At 43.0% G+C, this 24316-nt stretch overlaps 1 long non-coding RNA gene across 1 annotated transcript in view; it reads left to right on the top strand.

Moving 5' to 3' along the window:
- LOC141576197 (uncharacterized) overlaps window positions 1-24316 on the top strand; it is a 29527-nt gene that overhangs the window by 3694 nt on the left and 1517 nt on the right. The window contains exons 2-4 of the long non-coding RNA XR_012504444.1: window positions 14342-14910; window positions 18167-18239; window positions 19608-20176. This is a non-coding gene — a long non-coding RNA (uncharacterized LOC141576197). The remainder of the gene's footprint in view (window positions 1-14341; window positions 14911-18166; window positions 18240-19607; window positions 20177-24316) is intronic.

Below are 24316 nucleotides of genomic sequence, written 5' to 3'. Positions count from 1 at the left end.
ATGTTCCCGTGGAGATTGTGTGCCCTTAATAATTTTATCAAGATGTCTTTCTTAAATAAGTGTGGTTGCCAAGTCTTACTTCTGTGCCTTTTGTCTGTTATCCCTTTGGTTACGGATGTGGCCGTTAACCTGTTAACCAGAGCCTACCCTGGCTATTGAATTGGGACTCCTATTTGTTTTGTGGTTGTCACAGCTCCTGCCCCTGCCTTGTTTCATGAACTCAGCTCATTGGTTCCAGAGACCCTCTGGTCACACCCTTGGTCTGTGCTGCTCCCAGTGCCTGTAGGTAGACATGTCACATCTCCTCCCAATGCTGCATCTTGGTGCTGCTCTCCTGCATGGTAGGTGGGCAGGGTGTGCCCCTTCCCAATGCCGTGTCCAGGTGCAGCAGTCCTGCACAGTAGTTGGGTTGGTTGCTCCCCTGTTCAGTGCTATTCCCCACTCCACATCTGTTCCACACTCTGTAGGTGGGCTTGAGGCAAATGGCCACACCAGCCCTAGTCCCTGCTCTTTGCCAGAACTCTGCTCCTTGTTCATTTGTCTTAGAGGTGCGAGTTCGTTGAGGCACCAGGACAGAACCTTCCTATATGTCTGGGGATGTAAACAAGTCTGAGTCCCACCTATGAGGCTGCAGAACTGCGAGGTACATATTCAGGTTTCAACCCTGCCTCTGCCTGGGTGGGTATGATGGCTGTGGCTGAGCCTCATCTCTCTTCTTCTGAGAAATCACCAGTTATGTTGCCGTGGGTCAGCAGAGACAAAGGCAAAACTCCCCTTCCCCCAGGCAAGCCAGCAATGTTGCTTTGCTTTATTTTTTTCTTATTTTATCGGGGTCCCAGGCTGTTCTGCTCTGTATACAATCCAAGCAGTTGTCCACAGCACACTGTAGTCCCCCAGGGTTACCACTGTACATTCAACCAGAGTCTGCCTGGATCCAGCAGCCTGTCCCTTCCCATCCCTGATTCACTTCTAGGTTTGGGGGTTGTTGACACACTTTGTGCCCATGTAACTTAATTCTGTCAGTCAAGGCGGTTCTGTACACTTCTGAGCCTCAGAGGTTCCCTGTCCATCCTGCTGACCTCTCCGTTGGGAAGGGGGAGACCCAGTCAACCAGCACTATCCCTCCTTTGCTGCTCCCTCTTCAAAGGACCAAACCCAAGCCATTTTGCATTTTCGTCCTTCTTTTTTCCGTTTCTCCTACCAGATTGGTGGCACATTTTGTATTTTGAAGATGGCAATGTTTTATCAAAGTTCAGCAGATGTTCTGAGTGGGTGGGTGTGTCTGTGAATGTCAGTCTTGGTGTATTTATTGGAGAGGATAAGATACAAGTATCCTTCTACTCCACTAACTTGGCCTTTCTCCAAGAATATGCACTCAATAATTTTGTCATAAGGTTGTTTTTAATTATGGGTGGTTGCCAAGTCTTCCTTCCATGCCTTTTGCCTGTTATCCCCTTTGTTGGTGGTGTGGCTAGTGTTCTGGTGGCCTGAGTCTGCCCTGGATATTGAGCAGGAGCTCCTTTTTTCCTGTGGTTGTCACACTCCTGCCCATATCCTGCTGTGAAAACTCCACTTGCTGGTTCCAGAGGCCCTCCAGTCGTGCTCCTGGTCTGTGTCCCAGCATCAGTAAGTGTGTGGTCTGCACCCCCACCAGATGCCTGGTCCCAGTACCACACTTGTGCAAGGTAGTTGGCAGGTAGCTCCCCTGCCGCATTAGGTCCATGCTTCATAGGTGGACTCAGAGAAAACAGCTGCACTAGCCCTCACCCCTGCTCTGTTCCAGAACACTGCTTCTTGTCCATTTGTCTTAGAAGAGCCAATTCAGAGAGGCATCGGTGTGTAATGGTCCCCTCTGCTTGGGACTGTAAACAAATCTCAGTGCCACCTATGAGGTTGTGGAGCCCCTAGGTAGGGATTCGGGTTTTGACCCCTCCTTCACCTGGGAACCTTGAACCAGAAAATATGGTGGCTATGGCTGAGCCTTGACTCTCTTCTCCCAAGAAGTCTCCAATAATGGCACTGTGGGTCTGTGGACACAAAGGCTACGGATCCCCTTCCCCCCAGGGCAGACCAGCAGTGTTGCTGTGCTTTTTTTTTTTTTTTTTTGGATTTTATGGGGGACCCAGGCTGTTCTAATCTGTATACTCTCCCAGCCATGGCACACAGAACATTGCAGTCCCCCAAGGTTTCCTCTGTACAGTCAGCCCGAATCCTCTGCTCGACTCAGACAGCCTGTCCCATCCCACCTCTGCTGGTTCACGTCTAGGGCTGGGGATCATTGGGACTCTTTGTGCCCAATTAACTTAGTTCTGTCAAAGGCTATTCTGTACAGATCCGAGCTGCAGATGTTCCCTCTCCATCTTGCTGAACTCGCCATTGGAGTTGGGTAGACCCAGTGTATTAATGCTATTACTCCTTTGCAGCTCCCTCCTCATTGGAATGGTCCTGAACTATTTTCCTTTTTCTTCTTTTCTCCTAACAGATTTGTGGAAAATTTTATCTTTTGAAGAAGGCAATATTCTGTCAAAGTTCAGCAGGTGTTCTGGGTGGTGGGTGTGTCTGTGGATGTCACTCTTGGTGAATTTGTGGGAGAGGCTGAGCTCTGAGCATCTTTTTTACTCAACCATCTTTCCTCCTCCTTCACTTTTTCTTTTGATTGGAACACTTAGTCCATTGACATTTATAGTAGTTATTTTATAGATGTGGTTTTATTGCCATTTTGAAATTTGTTTTCCAGTTGATTTGGTATTTCTTATTTGTTTCTTTCTTTTATTTTTTTTTTATTTTTGTCATTTGATAAATATCTTTTCTATAAGTTTGGTTTCTTTTTGGGTTTTATGACTCTTTATATACTTCTGATTTGTGGTTATCTTGTCTTTCAAGTATGGTAATCCCTTACTTCATCTGTTTGGTTTTAGTTGATAGTCATGTAGGCCCAAGTGCATCCTAAAAAGAAAGAAGACAAAAAGAAAGAAGAAAAAAAAAAAAAGAAAGGGAACAAAATCTATATTCTCTTGCTCTCCTCTTTCACCTTTTATGATTTTGCTATTCTCTCTTTCTCTCTTTCTTTCTTGCTTTCTTTATTGACTTGCTGACTTATTTATATCTTCATGTTTTCCCTTGCAATTCACTGTATTTATTGCATTTCCAATTATGGTTTCCTAATTTCTATAGTTTCCTGTTTATATTTTATTTAGATTAGAACTTTCAATTTTTTTTTTTTAGCATAGATTTAGTACTGCTGAATTCTTTTAGTTTTGCTTGTCTATGAAATTCTTTCTCTCTCTTTCTGTTCTAAAGGAGAGTCTTTCTAAATAGAATATCCTAGTTTGTAGCCTTTTCTCATTCAGGACTTTGAATATATCTTGCCACTCCCTTCTGGCCAGAAGTTTTTATGTAGAGAAATCTGCTGAATGCTTATGGGGCTCCCTTGTAACTAACATTTTGTTTTTCTCTCACTGCCTTTAGAATATTTTCTTTATCTTTAATTTTAACCATTTTAATTATAATATGTCTTGGTGTAGGTCTGTTTGGTTTCTTCTTGTTTGAGACCCTCTGTGCCTCCTGTACTTGGATAATTCTTTCCTTCTTAAGGTTTGGAAAGTTTTCAGTCATGATTTCTTTAACTATTTTTTCAATCCCCTTTTCTCTTTCTTCTCCTTCTGGGACCCACTATTATGCATAGGCTGGCACACTGTATATTATCTTGCTTTAATTGGTATTTATTGGCTTTTATGTCTGCTGTATTGGGTTATTTCTTTTATCTTGTCTCCTAAGTCATTTATTCATTCCTCTGCGTTATCTAGTCTGCTTTTGATTGCCTGTAGTTGAATTTTCTATTTTTAACTAGCTCTTCTTTATAGTTTAAATTTTCTTTTCAAAGTTTTCTGTCTTTATTGATAGTCTCTTTTAGTTCTTTCAGTGTGTTGTTCATTCCCTTTTTGAAGTCTAGTAGACTATCAGTCTATTTTACTGATTGTTCTTTCAGGGGATTTCTCTTGTTCTTTTAATTGAAAGTGGTTCCTCAGCTTCTTTATTTACTTATATTTCTCTGGCTCTATGTATTTCTTCTAGACCCGTTTCTGAGCTGTGGTGTGTAGTAGGCAGTGTGGGAGCACTTCAGTTGTGAAGAAAAATAGGCAGATGTCCACTGGGGAGTTCCCTCTGTGGTTTTGTCTGTCACCTGTTATGCAGACTTACAAAGTACTATTTGTTGATGTTGACTTTATCCCTGCCTTAGCTATGGGAATGTCAGCCACCTACTCTGTTGCCCCTCAGGTTCTGAGCCCCAGGAAACATCAGTGCAGATCCAGCAGTGTCAGTCCCTTGGACCTGCCTTAGCAAGTGTGTATTCACACACATGAATTTGTGGTCCACTACAGGTTCAGCTCAAACCCCAATCCCGCATCCACTTATGGAACCATACACCACCGTGTTGTAAATACCCTCACTGGCCACCCTTCTTGAGTCAGAACTCCACTCACTGTCTGTAAGTCCCAGAGGTGTGGATCCACAAAGTGACCAGAGAGAGCAAATCTACCCTCTCTGCCTGGAGCTGTAAACAAATCTCAGTCCCGCCTGTGAAGTTGCAATGGCACAGGATATGGATTCAACATTCAGCTCTGCCTTTGTGCAGCAGTGTTGGCTATGACCAAGCCCCATTTCTCTTCTCATGAGAACACACCAACAATGGAGCCAAGTGGAGAATGTGACTTTGGCACAGCCATGCGTCATTCCTCTCCCATTATACCAAAATTGGTGCTTTTTTATGAGGGTTTCAGTCTGTTCTGTTCCACACACACACACACACACACAGCCAGAGCTCACACTGCCCTCTAGTTTCCTGATGCTGCCTCTCTGCAGTGTGACCCAGCCCTCTGCCTGGGCTCTTCACTGACTCCAGTAGCCAGTCCTGGCTCATCCCTGCTAGCTCATGTCTAGTGCTGGTCATCACAGGGACCCTCTATGTCAGTTCCCCAGTTCTGCCTGCCATGCAGTTGCCACTGTCCCCTCCAAACCTTGGAAGCTCTGCTTCTTTCCTAGTTGATCTCCCAGCTAGAGAGGTTGTGTCCCAGTGTGAGGGTGCCTTTCTTCCTATGCTACTCTTTCCCTGCAGGATCAGTCCTGCACTGAATTTTTCTTTTTTCTTTTTATTCCTTACCATATTTTGTGAGAATCTTCCTGTATTTCAAAATGAGAGACAGTCTGCCAGAGTTCAGGTGGCTTCTGTGCAATTCAATGTTTTTGTAGATGTAATTCTTTGTGTATTTGTGGGAGAGGTCAAGCTGTGAGTCTGTCTACTCTGTCATTTTGGCTCCTTCAAATTTTAAAATAGGGCTAGGTCTTTCTTAATTACTCTCAACAAGCTATTGTAGTTTCCAGCGTACATGTCTTGTAATTTTTCCTTGCCTCTATTGGATGCTGATTCAGAACATACACAACTTTCTGGAAAAACATGTCCCACCCTGCCATTTGCTGCCAACTAGCTGGCCTGTGTCTGAGTCACCAAAAAGTTTTGTTCTTTATCTGATTCTTAATTCTTTAGAATTTATCATTTTACTCTCATAAATGATGATTGTACTTGTAACAAATACTTTAAAATAAAAATAATAAACTTTATGCTGTGGATGCAATATGAATGAATCTCAAGTAACATATGCTTTAAATACCTTAGAATTAGTAAAGCAATATAGATACATTATGAACACTTGAAATGTTGCCTAAAGGAAAAGTGCAGAGATTTGCAAATCCCACCCCCAGAAGTGACCATCATGAATGGCTTGATGAACATCTCTCAGTCTCTATCTCTCTTATTCTCTCTGCCTCTGTCTCTCACACACCACAAGATTCATTTACATCTATGATGATTTGACACATATGTGGTCATAGATGGAATCTGGGATGTAGATGATGGATTAACAAGCATCCAAACTGAGGGCTTCCTTGACATCAGGTAAAGACCAGCAGTCATTTTTCCAGCTGCACAACAATCATTCCTCCATGTGAACCAGAACTGATGAATCCCACCCCCTCTCCATGAACATTAGTGTTGCTTCCAATCTCCTACTAGTTAAACGAGAACTGTGATGAACATCCTTGAAAAGACATCTTTGAAAAATTGTGCAAGAATTTTAGTATGATCAACACTAAGCATCAGCACTACTCGGAAAGGGGTGAACTTGTGGAACTGTAATTCATCCTGCATACTGTTCTCCCAGAGAGGAGTGTCTGCTCACTCTTCCCTCCAGGGGATCTACTGTGGCCTCTGCCTCCTCATGTTGTCACTAGAGCTGGTTGTCACCAGGCTAAAGTCCTGCCAGTGTGATGGTGACCAATGCTGTCTCCAAAGTGTGTACATCTGTGTGCATCCTCACTTGAGAGGTCAAGCACCTCTAATATACACTGGCCACCTGCATTGCCTCTTGTTGGAATTGCATGTGTTTGTTCTGTTTCTGTTTAGAACACAGTGTTTCAAGAAGTTTTTGGACCACAGGGATGTGAAACCTTTCTCTGACATTAGGTTATGAAAAATGATTTTTCCAGGTTGTGGTTTGTCTTTCATGGCTTTTGAATATTAGTATTTTTTATTTTGTAGGTTATGTTTTGCCACAGGAAGAGCTAAGCATCTCCCTTCTGGCTCTGGTTTCACACATAGAATAGCAGTGCCTATCTCGAGATTATGCACATAGTTACTAAATTTTTCATTTTGTACATCTCATGTTTAATCCACCTGGGTTTCCCTTTCAGATAACCAAAATGCTACTTCAAGTAAAAAAAAAAAAAAAAACATTCCCTTGTTAAAATATGAGAGCAGACACAAACAGCCATCTTTTGTATGATTTCATTGATAGGGAACATCCAGGGTAGGGAAAGACACACAGAAAGAAATAGGATTAGGGCTTGTCAGGGGCTGGGGGAGGGAGAAAAGAGAATATGTGCTTTGGATACAGGGTTTTATTATGAGGAAAGAAACAGTCTGAAACTAGACAGTGATGATGGTTACACAGCATTGTGAATGCACTTAATGCTCCTGAATTGCACAATTTAAAATGGAAAAACATCTAAATTTTATTATTGTAAACTTAAAACATAAAAAAAATGATACTCTAAATGACATGAAAGAAAACAAGGAAATTACAGAAAAAACAAACAAAAATGATGCCAGGAGAAGGGAAGTAAAGTTTGGGTCTGCGAGTGGGTTGATTCTGAGAATTAGATGACAGTGTTGGTGTTTGCAGAGGCATCTCAGCCCATAGGGGTGGTGATGCCTGAATTGGCTCTGGGTCTCATAGAAGTGTGTGTGTAGGTGCAGGAGGAGCTACAAGATCAGGCTCAGGGTCTCCCTGCAGGACTGGTAAAGTAACCTGTCTCTAGGTCTCCTGTAGGGCTAGTCTTAAAGTCTCCCTGCAGAGCTGGTGGGATGTGACATGGTTCTGTGTTTTTTGCAGGTGCAGGTTCGGGTTCCCCTGCAGGGTTGGTAGAATGGGACCCAGTCCTGTGTCTCATGCAGGATCCAGCTCAGGATCTCATGCAAGACCAGGCTCAGGGTCTCCTTGTAAGGCTTGTGGAATGAGACCCCATCCTTTTTCTCCTGCAGCAGCAGATTCATGGTGTCCCTGCAAGGTTTTGCAATTTCACCCTACTGTGTATCACCTGCAGGAGCAGGCTCAGACTGTCCCTGCTGGGTTGATGGCATATGACCCATCTCTGATTCTCTGGCAGAAGCAGGCTCAGGGTCCCTCTACAGGGCTAGTCAATTTTGTTCCAGTCCTAGGTCCCTTGCAGGTGCAGGATTGGGGTCTTCTTTCAGGGCTGGTGAAATGTGACTCAGCTGTTGGTCTCCTGCAGAAACAGGCAGAGTTTCTCCCTGCAAGCCTTGTGGAATGAGACCCAGTGCTGGGTCTCCTACAGGAGCATGCTCGGGGTCTCTATGCAGGGCTAGTGGAATTGGACCTGGCTAATGGTCTCCCTGCAGTCCTGTTGGAATTGGTCCAATTCTTGGGTGTCTTGAAGTTGCAGGCTCTAAGTCTCCCTGCATTGCTGGTGAAATGTGAGCCAGTTGTGGTTCTCCTGAAGGAACAGTCTCAGGGTTTCCCTGCAAGGCTGGTGGATGGGACATAGTCCTCGGTCTCCTGGAGGAGCAGGCTCTGTGTCATTTTAGAGCTGTTGCAATATGACCAATCTCAGGTTCTCCTGCAGGAGTAGGCTCGGGGCCTTCCTGCAGGGCTAGTGGAATTGGACACGGCTCATGGTCTCCCTGCAGTGCCATTGGAATTGGTCCAATTCTTGGGTCTTTTGAAGGTGTAGGTTCTAAGTCTCCCTGCATTGCTCATGGAATGTGACCTGGCTCTGGGTCTTCTGCAGGAGCAGGCTGATAAATTACCTGTAGGGCTGGTGGAATGTGACATGGCTCTTAGTCTCCTGCCAGAGCTGATTCAGGGTCTTTCCACGGGGCTGGTAGAATTGGCCCCAGGCCTGGGTCTCCTGCATGTGCAGGCTCAGGTATCCCTGCAGGGCTTGTGGAATGTGACTGGGTTTCTGTTTCCTTCAGGGGCAGGCTCAGACTCTCCTTGCAGTGTTGCTGGAATGGCACATGGCTCTGAGTTTCCTGTAACAGCAGTCTTATGTTCTTCCTACAGGGCTAGTGGAATATGACTCAGACCTTGGTCACTTGCAGGAGCAGGCTAGATTTCTCCCTGCTGGGATGGTGGAATCAGACCCTGTCCTGGGTCTTCTGCAGAAGCAGGCTCCAGGTCTTCCTGCAGGGCTGTTGGAACATGACCCCATCACTGGTTCTGCTTCAGGAGTAGGCACAGAGTCTCCTTGCAAGGATAGTGTAATTGGACCCAGCTCAGGGGTCACTACAGGGCTGATGGAATGTGACCTGGCTCTGTGGTTCCTGCAAGTGTAGGTTCTGTGTCTCCCTTCAGGGTTGGTTTAATGGGACCCATTCCTGGGTCTCCTGTAGAAGTAGGTTCAGAGTCTCCCTGCAGGGCTGGTGGAATGGGACCCATCTCTGGGTCACCTGCCAGAACAGATTTGGACACTACCTTCAGGCTGGAGGAATTGGGCCTGTTCTTGCATTTCCTGCAGGAACAGGCCTTGGGTCTTCCTGGAAGAATACTGTAATATGACCCATCTCTGGTTCTCTTGCAGGAGAGGCTCATGGTCTCCCTGGAAGGTTAGCAGAATTTGTCCCATTCCTTGGTCCAAGGCTCAGGGTATCCCTGCAAGGTTGGTGGAATGGGACCTAGTCCTGTGTCTCCTGCAGCAGCAGGTTCTGTTCTCTTTGCAGGGCTGGTGGAATGTGACTCCACTCTGTAGTATTTTTTGCAGATGCAGGCTTAGGGACCCCACCAGAACTGATGGCTCTTAGTCTCCTATGGGAGCAGGTGAGGGATTCCATGCTGAGCTGGTGGAATTCGTCCCAGTCCTCGGTCTCTTGCAATTGCAGACTCAGTGTCTCCCTGCAGGGTTTGTGGAATATGACTTGGCTGTGGGTATCCTGCAGGAGCAAGCTCAGTGTTTCCGTGCAGGGTTGGTGGAATGAGATCTAGTTCTGGCTCTCCTAGAAGAGGAAGCGGGGTTCTCCCTGGAAAGGCTGATGGAATTGGACTGGGATGTCTGTCTCCTGCAGGAGCAAGCCTAGGGATTACCTGCAGAGCTGGTAGAATGTCACACAACTCTTGTTCTTCTGCGGGAGCTGGCTCATGTTCTCTGTGAAGGGCTTGGTCTCCCCCAGGAGCAGGTTTGTAGTCTCACTACAGTGCTGGTGTTATGTGACCCACTCTGTTTTCTGCAGATGCAGTCTCAGTGTTTGACTGCAGGTTTGGTGGAATGGGACGAATTCCTGGGTTTCCTGGAGTAGCAGGCTTACAGTCTCCCTTCTGGGATATTGGAATGTGGCCCAGTCATGTGTTTCCTGCTGAAGTGGCCTCAGGATATCCCTGCAGGGCTTTTGGAATTGTACCTCGCTCTGTATCACCTGCAGGATCAGGTTTGTGCTCTCCCAGCAAGGCTGGTGGATTTGGACCTATTCCTGGGTCTCCTGCAGGAGCAGGTTTTCAGTCTTCCTGCAGGGCTTCTGGAATATGACATATCTCTAATTTTCCTGCAGGATCAGGCTTGTGGGTCACCCAGCAAGGCTAGTGGAATTGGACCCACTTCAAGGTCTTAGTGCAGGGTTGATGGAATGGGACCCAGTCCTGGGTCTCCTGCAGGAATTGGCTCAGTGTCTCCCTGCAGAACTGGTGAAATTAGACCCATTCCTGAGTCTCCTGCAGGAGGAGGCCCTGCATCTTCCTGGAGGGATGGTGGAATATGACAGAGATCTGGTTCTCCTGCAGGAATAGGCTCAAGGTCTCCCTACAAGACTAGTTGAATTGGACACATTCCTGGATCCATTGCAAGTGAAGGCTTGGGGGTCTTCCTACACAGCTGGTGGAATGTGATTTTGCTCTGAGTCTCCTGCAGGAGTAGGCTCAGGGCCTCCTTGAAAGATTGGTGAAATGGGACACAGTGCTGTGTCTCCTGCAGTAGCAGGCTCAGGTTCTCCCTACAGTGTTGGTAAAATTGGACCTGGCTCCAATTCAACTGCAGTAGCAGACTGAAGGTATACCTGCATGGCTGGTTTAGTGTGAAGGAACAGCAAGTCTTAATACATTGGCCCACTCCTGGTAAAACTATAAACAGGGCTTGGTGCATGGTCTCTTGTATTGTCTGAAAAAGCCCCTTGAGATGTGTTGATTATGATGACCTCTTCCAAGAACTTGAACACTTATAGAATCTCTGCCAACTCACCTTGTTTAGACTGAAGGAATCTGCCTTTCATCAGTTCTTGGAATAGGGATCAACACAAAATGAAAGAGGGAAGAAAAAATTACCAATCTATCTATTAAGAAATCAGCTGAAGACATTAGAAAATTCTCTTGCAATGCACTTGTTTCTATTTTGGTGCATTTAGAATCATTTCTTTATTATCAACTTTGGCCATTTTAGTTAGAATATATATTGTTTTAGGCCTACTGGGGTTCATTATGTTTGGACCCTCTGTGCTTCCTGTGTTAAGATAGCTGGTTCTATCTTTGGTTTAAGAAAATTTCAGTCTGATTTCTTCAAATATCTTTTCAAACCATTTGTCTTTCTTCTTTTCCATGTGGGATCCCTATGAGTCATAGACTGGTATGTTTTCTCTTATCCCAGGTTTCAGTTGCATTGCTTGCATTGGTTTTCAATTGCTTTTCTATGTCGTGTTCTGACTGACTGATTGCAGTTATCCTGCTTTCGAAGTCACTTATTTGTTCCTCTGCATTATCTAGTCCGATTTGGACTGTCTTTAGCTTAGCTATTCTCACCATTGAGTTTTCTGATTATATTTGGCTCATCTAAAGTGTTTCTCTTTCCATTTATACTAGCCTGCATTTGTATTCATAGACTCAAGATTTCCTTCAGTGTTTTTATGTCCTCCCTTTTCAAGTCATGTTCTAGTAAATTTTGGTGGTCTAATACATTGGATGTTCTTTCAGGAGACTCCTGTCTTTTGAAAATTTGGAATGGTTCTTTTAATTTTATTATATCTCTCTATCGCTATGGGTTAAGGATTATCAGTTATCTATTATAGACTTGAACAGCTTTTGTAAGTGAAATCATTTCTGTGCACATTTAGTATTAATGCTGTGAGGATTGTTTTTGGTATGTAATGATGCCATGCATTCCTTCTGTGTCTGTTGCCTGTTATATCTATGATTGCTAGTGTGGTTTTTGTTGTGGTGAATACAACCTATTCTAGTAAAGTTAGCAGAGTGTCATTTTGCTTAAATGCTTATCATAGCTCTGACAGTGCTGGGACTAGTAATTTTTGCTGGAATACAGGCTTCCAAATGGTTTCTGGGCTGCCAGCTGGATATGTGGATAGGGAATGGTTCCAATACACTCTCATGAAAGTGCATTCATCCTTACTATTGCCACGGAAAAGTCAAAATTTTATAATGGGTTCCCTCAGGTTCTCTGCAAACAAAAACAAAAGTGGAAACAAATCTAATGATGTCACACATTAGAACCTGTTGAAGCGTGCAGTGCCACAGTTGGGTCCTTAGTGTAGTACTGGGTCAGCACCACAACTATTGTTGCATTAGCATGTGGTAGTCAAGTCTGATGGAAAGGCTTCAAATTCACATATTGTTCAGCAGATCTCTGCTCCAAGAACTCTTGCAATAAGGCATTGGAACTCAAAGGCAAGCATGGGGCATTTGAAAAACCTCTGCTTTGGACAATAAGAAATTTCAATCCTGCCTATGAAAGTTGCAGATCCTTGGGCTATAGAATCTGATTTCAACAATAAATTGCCCTGGATTCTAGAAACTAGATGAAGATGGCTCTGAATGAGAACCATTTCTCCTTTATGGAGAAAATGAGCAATTATACCGTGGATGTGGAAAGACTGTGATTAAGGCCCTGGGTTACTAAGCTAATCCACAACACATATGCCAGCAGATTTAATATTAAGGGAGGACCCAGGCAGATCTGTTCTCTAGATAGTACCAACCACAGCCCAAAACAATCTCCAAACCCCTGGGAATAAATTTGTGACATCAGCCACAGCCCTAACACACAGATTCCACAGGCACTCCTAGCTCAAAATTAACAGGTGGAGTATTGGTCTGGGAATGAATTGCAGAGAAATTTTGTGATTATTGCTTTCAGATATGTCAACCAAACGTCCACTATGCACTCTTTTAACCCTCAGCACATTGTCTTCCATCTCAAATGACCTGTCCACTTTAGAGTGTGCATTCCAGTAAAACACAGTTTCCCCTTTACTGCTCCCTCACCAAAGGTCAGGCCCTGCACTGATTTCCATTTTCTAATTTGCCTTCTACTCTTTCCAGGTTATGTGAGAATTCTTTCTGACTTTTGAAGTAAGAGATGTTTGGGCATTATTCTGCAGGGTTCCTGGGCCAAGGGCTGGGAGAGTGTATGTTTATCTTGCTGTATACATGGGAGAGAGTGAGCAAAGTTTGCACTGGTACTCTGCCAGTTTGGCATGGATAAATTAACACAATTTAGTCATAACTCACAGACACTTGATTCTTGTTTAGCTAATTTTCTGTATATCAATTGTGGGAGGATGTGTCCGAAAACTCCAGGTCTGACAATGTGTTCATACCTCATTGCAGACTTTCAAATAATAAACAGAATTAAATTACATACATGGGAAATGTATCAAAATAAATACAGTTTTAGAAACATACTAAATCTAACTATAAGACAGAGTTGCCAAATTTAGGTACCAGCTTGAAATATCCAAATAAGAAAAATGCACAGAAACTATAAATTAGCAGCCAAAAGTCAAGAAGGAGGCAGGTCAACAGTTTTCTCTTGGTGCCTCCAGCACTAACAGAAACAATGAAATTATTCTTAGAACCATTAACAACCACAACCCTAGGTTTCCATTGTGCATGTGGTGCCCTTTCCTAATAATGCCACATACTGGTCAATGTTGGCGATTCAAGGGGAAAAATTATTATTTAGGAAACCACAAAGAAACCCAAACAATGTATTTTTACATAGGCTTGGTTTCAATAGCACTTAGAGATATTATAGCTATGAGAACACTGCCGCAGCTTTGCTAGGCTATTGAGAATCATGTGCTCTTCTATCAAAGATGAGAATGTTTAATTGACTAATTATGTTGAGAAAAGCAATTTAACCCAAAAAATACAGCAATCACATTATATCCTGCTCCTGGGACTTGACAAAAGGGAAAAGACGGTCCACAAAAGAAGTGTCACTACATATCTATCCCAACAATTACACTTCATTTCAATAACTGAATTATAATAGTTACAAATACTATTTTGACAAAATGAGGATAAATAAATATCCAAATTCAGGCAAAAAATTCACTCACTTACAAAACTCCCTTCACACCAAAGTAGACATAAGCCCAGCATTTGCTGAATCTAGGGGAAGATCATCATTTCAAAGTGTGAGCGAAGAATTCAATACCAATCTATTTTAGTCGAGAGTAGTTGACAATGGAGGAGTTCACTGTTGTGCACAGAATGTGAAGGAGGAGGAACTCTGATACAAGGAGGGGCTTGCTCAGCTCCTACTGGCTTCATTGCAACTCAAGTGCTGATTCTTTGAAATGGATACATGAGGGGAGGGGAGGGAAGAGCAAGTGCTTGGTACCAAGGGCCAACCCTGGGAAAAGGCTTACCTGTGCTTCGTGCTTGGTCGTCTGAGTGGTTTATAAATGCCCCTTGGGACATGTGGATTCTCACGACCTCTTCCAAGAACATGAGCGCTTTTATCATCTCTGCCATCTCTTCTCTTTTAGACGTCAGTAATGTTGGACCCGTTCTTGGAGCAGAGAATTGATTACCTTCCTAATGTGCACGTTGACACTCCATATGTTTCTGCCAGTATCAGCGAGGTTCAATATGTCTCATGAATGTCTTTTGAGCCTGGTATTCTCAACAGAAGTCTCCATGCCAGTATTCTCCATTGTAGCAGAACAACTCTCATCAATGTGTTCGCATCTCACCTCAATTCGTGCAGCCAGCTTTTCTGCCAACTTCCTTCATGTCTCCTATAAAGTCAAATTCTAAAGGACAGGGCAAGTCTGAAAGAACCTCGGAGCCTCACCTGTAAGATGATGACAGGCAGATCTTCCACTATCTGCCCTTTCAGATTCTGGAAACTGACCCGTGAACTCAGGCCATTGCGCAGCACGAGTATCTCGAACTTAAACAGATTCCAGAAAAAGAGACTTAAGCCAAGCTCCATAGAGGGCGGTACCGCCTCCATGACACTGATCCACCCACAGAATTCTGCCCAGTTACCTTGGATCCACCAGCCACAACAATCCTGGCGGAACACACCAAGATTCCACCTGGAATCCAACCGGTAACTGCCATCCCCAATGGTTGCTGCATCTTGTCAGTTTTGGGGGAGGGGCTGCATCAGACGAGAGGTTCCAAAGGTAAATGTGATTCTCTCCATTAGCGTCCCATGATCAGTTTTTTCTTCCCTCTATCCTTTTGTACAGAACTGTATACACAGTACAAACGGAGGGAATTCTGTCCATGTTAAGTTTATGGTTTCACACGTCTTTAAACTTTCTAACATTTAACATTACACAAAGACCCACTATAAGAATCTTTTGTTTGTGTAATATCCATTCACCCACAATGCATATCCGTCTGTTGCATTTCTGCTGAAATACACACTCTCTCAGAACATGGATCCATTTGTTTCATGGGGGCTGAAATTCCTAGAAGTGAAACCAATCCCAGTGTGCACTTTCCTGTCTGTCTCTTTTGCTCTTAGTACAGTTTTGCAGAGCTACTTGTCTTTGTTATAGGTGTATGCCATTTATTCTCTACGTAGGGTTGAATATGCCATTCATTGATCCTGTTGGAAGACTTGTAATCCTATATCACGGACTATGACTCCATCTTATTCAAAATCGGCATTTGGGTTAGGTCACGATATGCTCTTTGGAATCAATATTTATGAATAGTAATGCACACGTCTGTGTTCTGAATACATGTGTGTTGATTACATGCAAGCCTCGATACTGGGTCAATGCAGGCTGAATGATCCTTGACATCACTTTGAGTAATTTATTTTGAATTATCATGTTTCCTTTGGATAGATGTCAGCCAACCGTACACTTTTTGTGTTTATTTGTTTGACTGTTTGCTTGTTCTTTGTTTTGCAAACACATTACGCCATGAATCTCTCCGTTTGCTTCAGAGAGTTATGTAAGCTGATTTACTTAGTATAGTGCAGAAAATCACCTATGATTTCCTGCTCCCCACTTCCATCTTCAGGATTTTGATTTCCTCATTGCCTTCTTGTTTATTCTTTGCAACTCTTTGCTCTTCTTGCATTTCCAATAATGGTTTTCTTATTTACATTTCTACTTGCTACTTTTCGATTCAGGGTGGAATTCTCAATCTTCCTTTAAGGCTAAGTTCCTAACTGCTGAATTCTTCTAAGTTTTGCCGGTCTGTGAAATTATCTAGCTCTGCCTTTAATAGGAATGGCAGTCTTGTAGCATAGGCTACCATAGATTGCAGCTTTTTCTTATTCAAGATTTGGTCTATGTCCTGTCACTCCTTCTATCCTGCAATATTCCTTTCGAAATATAAGCTGAAACCCCTCTGGAGGTAGTGTTGTGACTAAGTTGTTTTCCTCTAGATGCATTTAAAATCACTCGGTAGATCATGAACTTTGTTGATTTGAATAATACTGCTGAATGTAGGTGTATTGGGTTTCCAACTCCTTTGGTATGTGTACTTTCTGATTTCGTATACCTCATTCTTTCTTGTCTTTCAGCAAGTTACAGTCTGATTTTTCTACAAATATCTTTTCAGACTTTTTTGTTAATCTTGCTTTTCCATCTGGGACTCTTACGAATCTTACTCTTTCATGCTTTGTCTTACCCCAGGCTTCAACAGCAAAGTTTGCATTGGGTTGCACTTCTTTTTCTATGTCTTCTTCTGATCGAGGGATTTCTGTTCCCCTGTCTTCACAGTCTTTCACGAGTCCGTCTGCATTATCAAGTCTGCTTTGGACTGACTTTAGCACTGATATTATCTCATCCTTGATTTTTCTGGTATTATTTGGCTCGTTTTTAGAGTTTCTCTTCCCCTTTCCTGGATAACTGCCTTTTGTGATTCTGAGACACTGTTGTACTTCATGTTTTCCTCACCTCCGTTTTCAATACATGCTCTGGTAGCGTTTTGCAGTCTAGATGTTTGAAAGCTTATTTTTTGGGCCTTCAAACTCTTTGGAACTGAAAATGGTACTTCCTGTTTCTTTTACTCTACTTCTTTATCTCTACTGGTCAAGTAATATCAGATATCTAATATAGATTTATAGGGCTTTGTTAAGTGAAAATTTTAGACCATTGGGTGTACAAAGTTCCATGATATTTCTGTGAGGACAATTTTCCCTAGGCATTGATGCCATGTCCTGTTCCTGTGTGTGTTGTCTGGTATATCTCTAATTGCTGGTGTTGCCTTTGTTGTGATGAACACACAATATAATTTCAATTAGTAAAACTTCGTTTTATTGCACTTACCTCACAATTCTGAAAGTGCAGAGTACACTTCCTGTTCTGGAAATGAAGCTTAAAGTTTTTCAGCTCGGCATTCTGCTGTATGTCATATTGGAGTCTTTCCAAAACAGCAAATTGAGAGTGCGCTTGTGCTTTCTATTGCCATGGGAATGTCCCAACGTTACCAGTTCTTCCCAGAGCTCCTCTGTCTAAAGAAACACCAGTGGAAGCATATGTATGGATGTCATACATCAGGGCCTGCTGGAATGATCCCGCAGACCAATCTTTGTGTCCTCTATGCTGTACCATGTCAGTGCCATCCAAAATGTAGCATCTGCATTTGGGAGATAATGCTGAAGGAAATGCTTCAACTTCTCACGTTGTGGACTTTGACCACTATTCCTTGATCACTCATCCTTGGGTCATGGGTGCACGAATGCAACCACAGAGCTGTACAGAATTCTCTTCCTCAAACCAATCCATAATCCCTGTCCAGGTTATGACTGTAGCAGATCCTAAAGCTTTTAATACTGATTTCAAACCCAAGGGCCACTGAATCCCTCAGACCAGATGCACGACATCTCTGATTGAGCCCCACATGTGCTCTATTGGCAAAATGCCAAATTGATCCTGGGCCTGCAAGATGCAGTGTATGTGGCCATGGCACATATTGAAAAACTCAACCTCACACGCCAATGTGGTTGCTTTCTTAATGGGGTAACAGGTCGGTTTGCTCTCTTGATAGAACCCACCACAACCCACAATGCACTCCAGATCCCTGAGACTCAGCGTGTGCCATTATCTGTAGCTCTATAACTCATTTTCTGCTGCCTCTGCTGGCTCAAATTTGGCAGATCGGATCTTTGTCTCAGAATCAATTGTGAGAATATTTTGTGCTGATTTCTATGAGTTACGTCATCCAAGCATCTGCTGTGCACTCTTCTAACACTCAGTGCATTACCTACAATCCCATCTGTGCTGTCCGCTTGAGAGTGTGCGTCCAAGTAAAACAGAGTTTAACCTTTGCTGCTCCATCAGCAGGGGTCAGATCCTGCACAGATTTCCATTCTCTACTTTGCCTTCTCCTGCTTCCAGGTTTTCTAAGGCCTCATCCTGTCTTTGGACGTAACAGACCACACTTTGGAAAGTGTCCTGTGCCAAGGGCTGGGTGAGTGGATGTTTACATTGCTGTGTACATGGGTGGGAGTAAGCGCAGGTTGCACTGGTTCTCTGCCAACTGGGCATCGATAAATCAACACTTTACAGATATAATTCACAGAATTGTGATGTTTGTTTATCTCTGTTTAATATGCAGCCATGCTGGGAGGGTTTGTTCTTAGCCTCCAATTTTCACATTGTGTTGATAACTCAGTTGCAATTTTTAAGAAGGTTAATAGAATTGATTTACATGTTTTGGGATTTATAAGAAAATGAAGGTAGATTTTGAGACATACTAAATCCACCTAGATGCCAGACCTATCAATTTTGTAACATTATGTCAACTATAAGAAAAATATAGACAGTTATAAAGTAAAATCGCTATCCAATATGTTGATGGGGATATGTCAACTCTTTACTGTTGAAAACAATACCAACAGGAATCATGAAGTACCTATTGGAACCACGAAATAACCGAGAACCTGGGTTTCCCTTGTGCATGTGGTTCCCTTTACTCCCAATGACACATACTGACCAATGTTGGCATTTCAAGGGGTAACATTCCTCTTTAGGAAAATACAAGAAAAACCAAACAAAATTATACATTTAGGCTTGATTCCAAAGCACCTAGAGGCATTTTAGCTATGAGAACCCTGCTGCAACTATGCTAGGCAATTGAGAACCATGTGTTCTTCTATCATTGATGAGAACGCTTAATCATCCGATCATATTGGGTAAATCCATTTCACACAACCAAGTGTGCACCCCCATGATATCTTGTACCCAGAGCTTGTCTGAAGGGAAAGACGCCCCACATAACCTGTGTCTTTAATGTCTTTCAAGACTTTTACAGTTCAGTTCAATATCTGACTTATAATATTTGACTATACTGTCTTGAAATACTGATGCCTAATACATATTCAAGTTCAGTCAAAGATTCCCCTCACATACCACACTTCCTTCACCCGAAAAAGACTTAACCACAGTATTTGCTGAATCTACGGGAAGATCATCATTTCTTTGTGTGAGCTGAGTATTAAATTCCTATCTATTTTAGTCGAGAGTATTTGACCTTTAAGTAATTCACCATTCTTCACAGAGTGTGAAGTTGGAGGAACTCTGATTCTAGGAGGGGCTTGCTCTCCTCCTACTGGCTTCATTGCAGCTCAGGATCTGATTCTTTAAAATGGATGACTGAGTGGAGGGGTGGGAAGTGCAAGTGCCTGATAGCTATGCCCAAACCTGGGAAAAGGCTTACCTGGGCTTGGTGCATTTTGGTCTGAATGGTTTGTAAATGCCCCTTGGGACCTGTGGATTCTCATGACCTCTTCTAAGAACATGAGCGCTTTTATCATCTCCACCATCTCTTTTCTTATAGACATCAGGAATCTTGGACCCGTTCTTGAAGCAGGGATTTGAGTAACTTTCTCAAGAGCACGTTGACACTCCGTATATTTCTACCAGTATCACCGAGGTTCAGTAGGTCTCATGAAAGAATTTCGAGTCTGGAATTCTCTAGAGAAGCCTCCATGCCGGTATTCTCCATTGTAGCAGAACAACTCTCATCAATATGTTCGCATCTCAGCTCAATCCGTCCAGCCAGCTTTTCTGCCAGGTTCTCTTCGTGTCTCCCATAAAGTCAACTTCAACAGGACTTGGCAAGTCTGGAAGTAACTCAGCCTCACCAGTAAGCTGATGACAGGCAGATATTCCACTGTCTGCCTTTTCAGATTCTGGAAACTGACCCGTGAACTCAGGTCTTTGGGCAGCAGCAGGAACTCAAAGTTGCACAGCTTCCCGAGCAAAACACCAAAGCCAAGCTCCACAGAGGGCGGCAGACCCTCCATCACACTGATCCACCCGCAGAATTCTGCCCAGTTACCGTGGATCCACCAGCCACAACAAGCCTCGCGGTACACAGCAACATTCCATCTGGAATTGCATCCGGTAACTGCCATCCGCAATGTTTGCTGCATTTTTTCAGTGTTGGGGAGGGGCTGAATTAGACTAGAGGTTCCTAACGGAAATGTGATTCAATCCACTGGCGTCCAATCGTCCTTTTTTCTTCCCGCTTTCCTTTTGTCCAGACTGTATACACAGTACAAACGGAGGGAAGTGTGTCCATTTTTAGTTTATGTTTTCAAACGTCTTCATATTTTCTAACAGTTCACAGTACACGGAGACCCACTAAAGTAAAGTCATGTTTGTGTAATATCCATTCACCCAGAATACATATCCGTCTGTTGCTTTCTGCTGAAACATCCACACTCTTAGAACATGGATCCATTTGTTTCATGGGGGCTGAAATTCCTCGAAGTGAAACCAATCCCAATGTGCCCTTTCAAGTCTGTCTCTTTTGTTCTTAGTACAGTTTTGCAGAGCTACTTGTCTTTGTTATAGGCTTATGCCATTTCTTCTCTACGTAGGGTAGAATATGACATTCGTTCATCCTGTTGGAAGACTTGTAAGTCTATATCACGTTCTATGAACCAATCATATTCAAAACCGTCATTTGGGTTGGCTCACGATATGCACTTCTGGATAAGTATCTATGAATAGTAATGCACGAGTCTGTTTTTGGAATTCAAGTGTGTTGTGTACATGCTAACAGCGATAATAGGTCGATGGGTGCTGAATGATCCTTGACATCACTTTGAGTATTTTGTCTTGAATAATCATTGTTGTTTGGTATATGTAAGCCAACTGTAACCATTTGGTGTTTGTTGGTTTGTCTGATAGTTTTGATAACACATTAGGCCATGCAACTCTCCATTTGCTTCAGAAAGTCATGTAAGTTGAGTCACTTAAGATAGTGCATAAAATCAACTATGATTTCCTGGTACTTTCTCCCATCTTTAGGATTTTGATGTCCTCCTTGCCTTCTTCTTCTTAATTCTTTGCAACTCAGGCTCTTCTTGCATTTGCAATAATGGTTTTGTTATTTCCAATTCATCTTGCTACTTTTCTACTCAGGGTAGGATTCTCAATTTTTGTTTTAGGATCACTCTCAAACTGCTGAATTCTTTTAAGGTTTGCAGGTCAGTGAAATTCCCTAGCTCTGCCGTTGTTATAAAAGGTGGTCATTTGGCATACGCTACCCTAGATTGCAGCTTTTTCTCATTCAGGATATGGTCTATGTCCTGGCACTCCTCCCCGTGCTGCAAAATGTCTGAATAGCTATCAGCTGAAACCCCTCTGGAGGTACTGTTGTGACTAAGTTGCTTTCCTCGAGGTGCATTTTACATCACTGGGATGATCATGAAATTTGTTTATTTGAATTCTACAGCTGCTTGTTGGTCTATAGGTATTCCACCTCTTTTGGACGCTGTGTACTTCCTGAATTCGTATAGATGATACTTTCTTGGCTTTCAGCAAGTTTCATTCTGATTTTTCTACAAATTCCTTTTCAGAATTTATTATTTTATCTCTTGCTTTTCCATTTGGGAATCCTATGAGTCCTATACTTACCTGCTTTGTCTTAACCCAGGATTCAACATTGATGTTAGCGTTGGTTTGCACTTGCTTTTCTGTGTCTTCTTCTGATGGAGGTATTTCAGTTCAGCTGTCTTCAGTCATTCACAAGTCCCTCTGCATTATGTAGTCTGCTTAGGATTGACTTTAGCGCAGTTTTTATCTCATCCATTGAGTTTTCTGATATTATTGGGTTCTTCTTTAGAGTTTCTCTTCCCCTTTTCTGGTATTCTGCCTTTTGTGATTCTGAGGCATGGTGGTTCATCAGTGTTTTCCTCACCTCCATTTTCAGAGCTTGCTCTGGTATCGTTTTGCCGTTTAGTTGTTTGAAAGCCTATTTTTTGGGCCTTTAATCTCTTTGGAACTGAAAATGGTTCTTCCTGTTTCTTTTACTATGCTTCTTTTATTCTACAGGTCAGGTAATATCATGTATATAATATAGACTTATAGGCCTTGTTTAAGTGCAAATTTTAGACTCTTTGGTGTACGCAATTCCATGGTATTTCTGTGAGGACAATTTTCCCTAGACCTTGATGCCATGCCCTGTTCCTGTGTGTTTTGTCTGGTATATCTCTAAATCCTGGTGTTGCCTTGTTGTGATGAACACACCATACTGTTTCAGTTAGTAGAACCTCATTTTTATTACACTAATCTCACAATTCTGAAAGGGCGCAGGGCAATTCCTCTAGTGGAAATGAAGCTTCTATACGTTTTCAGCTCTGCATTCTTCTGTATGTCATTTTGAAGTGTCTCCAAAACAGCCAACATAGAGTGCGGTTGTACTTTCTACTGCCATGGGAATGTCCCAATGTTACCAGTTCTTCAGAGAGCTTCTCTGTCTACAGAAACACCAGTGGAAGCATATGTATGGATGTCATTATTCAGTGCCTGCTGGGATGATCCCGCAGACTGACCTATGTGCCCTCGGTGCAGTACCCTGTCAGTGCCGTCCAAAATATAGCATCTGCATTTGGGTGATAATGCTGTAAGTAATGCTTCATGTTCTCATGCTGTGGACTTTGACCACTCTTCCTAGTTCTCTCATTCTTGAGTAATGGGTTCACGAAGGCAACCACAGAGCTGTTCCGCATCCTCTGCCTCAAACCAGAATTTAATCCCAATCCAGGTTTTGAATGTAGCAGATCCTAAATCTTTTAATACTGTTTTGAAACCCAACGGCGCCTGGAACCCTAAGTCCAGATGCATGATACATTTGATTGAGCCCAACACATGCTCTATTGGCAAAATATCAAATTGGACCCTGGTCCTGCACATGCAGTGGATGTGGCCATTGGACATATCGATAAACTCAACCACACGCGCCAGTGCGGTTGCTGTCTCACTGAGGTCACAGTTCTCTTTGCTCTCTTGAAAGTACCCACCAAAACCCACAACGCCCTCTAGAACCCTGAGTTGTGCGAGATTCATCATCCGTAGCCCTATCCCTCTTTTTCCGCTGCCTCTGCTAGCTCAGATATGGTAGCTCGGATCTTGGTCTCAGATTCAATTGTGGGGATATTTTGAGCTGATTTCTTTGAGTTCTGTCAGCCAAGCATCTGCTGTGCACTCTTCTAACACTCAGCGCATCACCTTCAATCCCATGCCTGCTTCCCGCTTGAGAGTGTGCTTCCAAGGAAAACAGAGTTTCACCTTTGATGCTCCATTACCAGAGGTCCGATCCTGCACTGGTTTCCATTCTCTACTTTACCTTTTCCTGCTCCCGGTTTTTCTGAGGCCTCAACCTGTCTTTGGAAGTAACAGACCACTCTTAGGCAAGTGTCCTGTGCCAAGGGCTGGGTGAGTGTGTGTTTACAATATTTTGTGTATGGTAGCTACTGAGAGCAGTTTGTACTTGTTCTCTTCCTACTGCCATCGACAAATCAACACTTTTCACAAATAATTCAAAGAAATTGGATATTAGTTTCGCTCCGATTTCTTTACAGCCATGGTCGGAGGGTTTGTCCGAAGAATCCAGCTTTGACATTATGTTGATAAGGCAGTTGCAGTCTTTAAGAAAGTTAATAGTATCGATTTACGTGTTTTCGGATTTATATGAAAGTGAAGTTAGTTTTTGAAAATTACCAAATCAACCTAGAAGCCAGCATTGACAATTTTTGTAAGATTTTGTCAGCTCTAAGGAAAAAAAAGACAGTCTCAATGTAAAATAGCTGTCCAAATGTTTCAAGGGGACATGCCAACTCTTTTCTCTTGAAGCCTCCAACAACAAAAGGAACAATGAAATAACTATTGGAACCATGATATAACCCCCAACCTGTGTTTCCCTTGTGCATCTGGTGCCCTTTACTCCCAATGACACATACTACACAATTTTGGCATTTCAAGGGGTAACATTCCTCTCTAGGAATATACAAGAAAATCTAAACAGAATTTATAGATTTAGGCTTGAATCCAAAAACACCTAGAGGCATTTAACTATGAGAAACCTGCTGCAGCTATGCTAGGCTATTGAGAACCAGGTGCACTTCTATCAGTGCTGAGAATGCTTAATCATCCGATCATGTTGGTTAAAGCAATTTAACACAACCAAGTTTCCACCTCCTTTGTATAGTGCACCCGGGGCTTGAAGGAAGTGAATGACTGTCCACATAACCTGTG

The sequence above is a fragment of the Camelus bactrianus genome, chromosome 36 (genome assembly GCF_048773025.1).
Source record: "Camelus bactrianus isolate YW-2024 breed Bactrian camel chromosome 36, ASM4877302v1, whole genome shotgun sequence".
NCBI lineage: Eukaryota > Metazoa > Chordata > Mammalia > Artiodactyla > Camelidae > Camelus > Camelus bactrianus.
The sequence above is the reverse complement of the archived record's forward strand: the minus strand, read 5'-3'. Positions and strand labels throughout refer to the sequence as shown.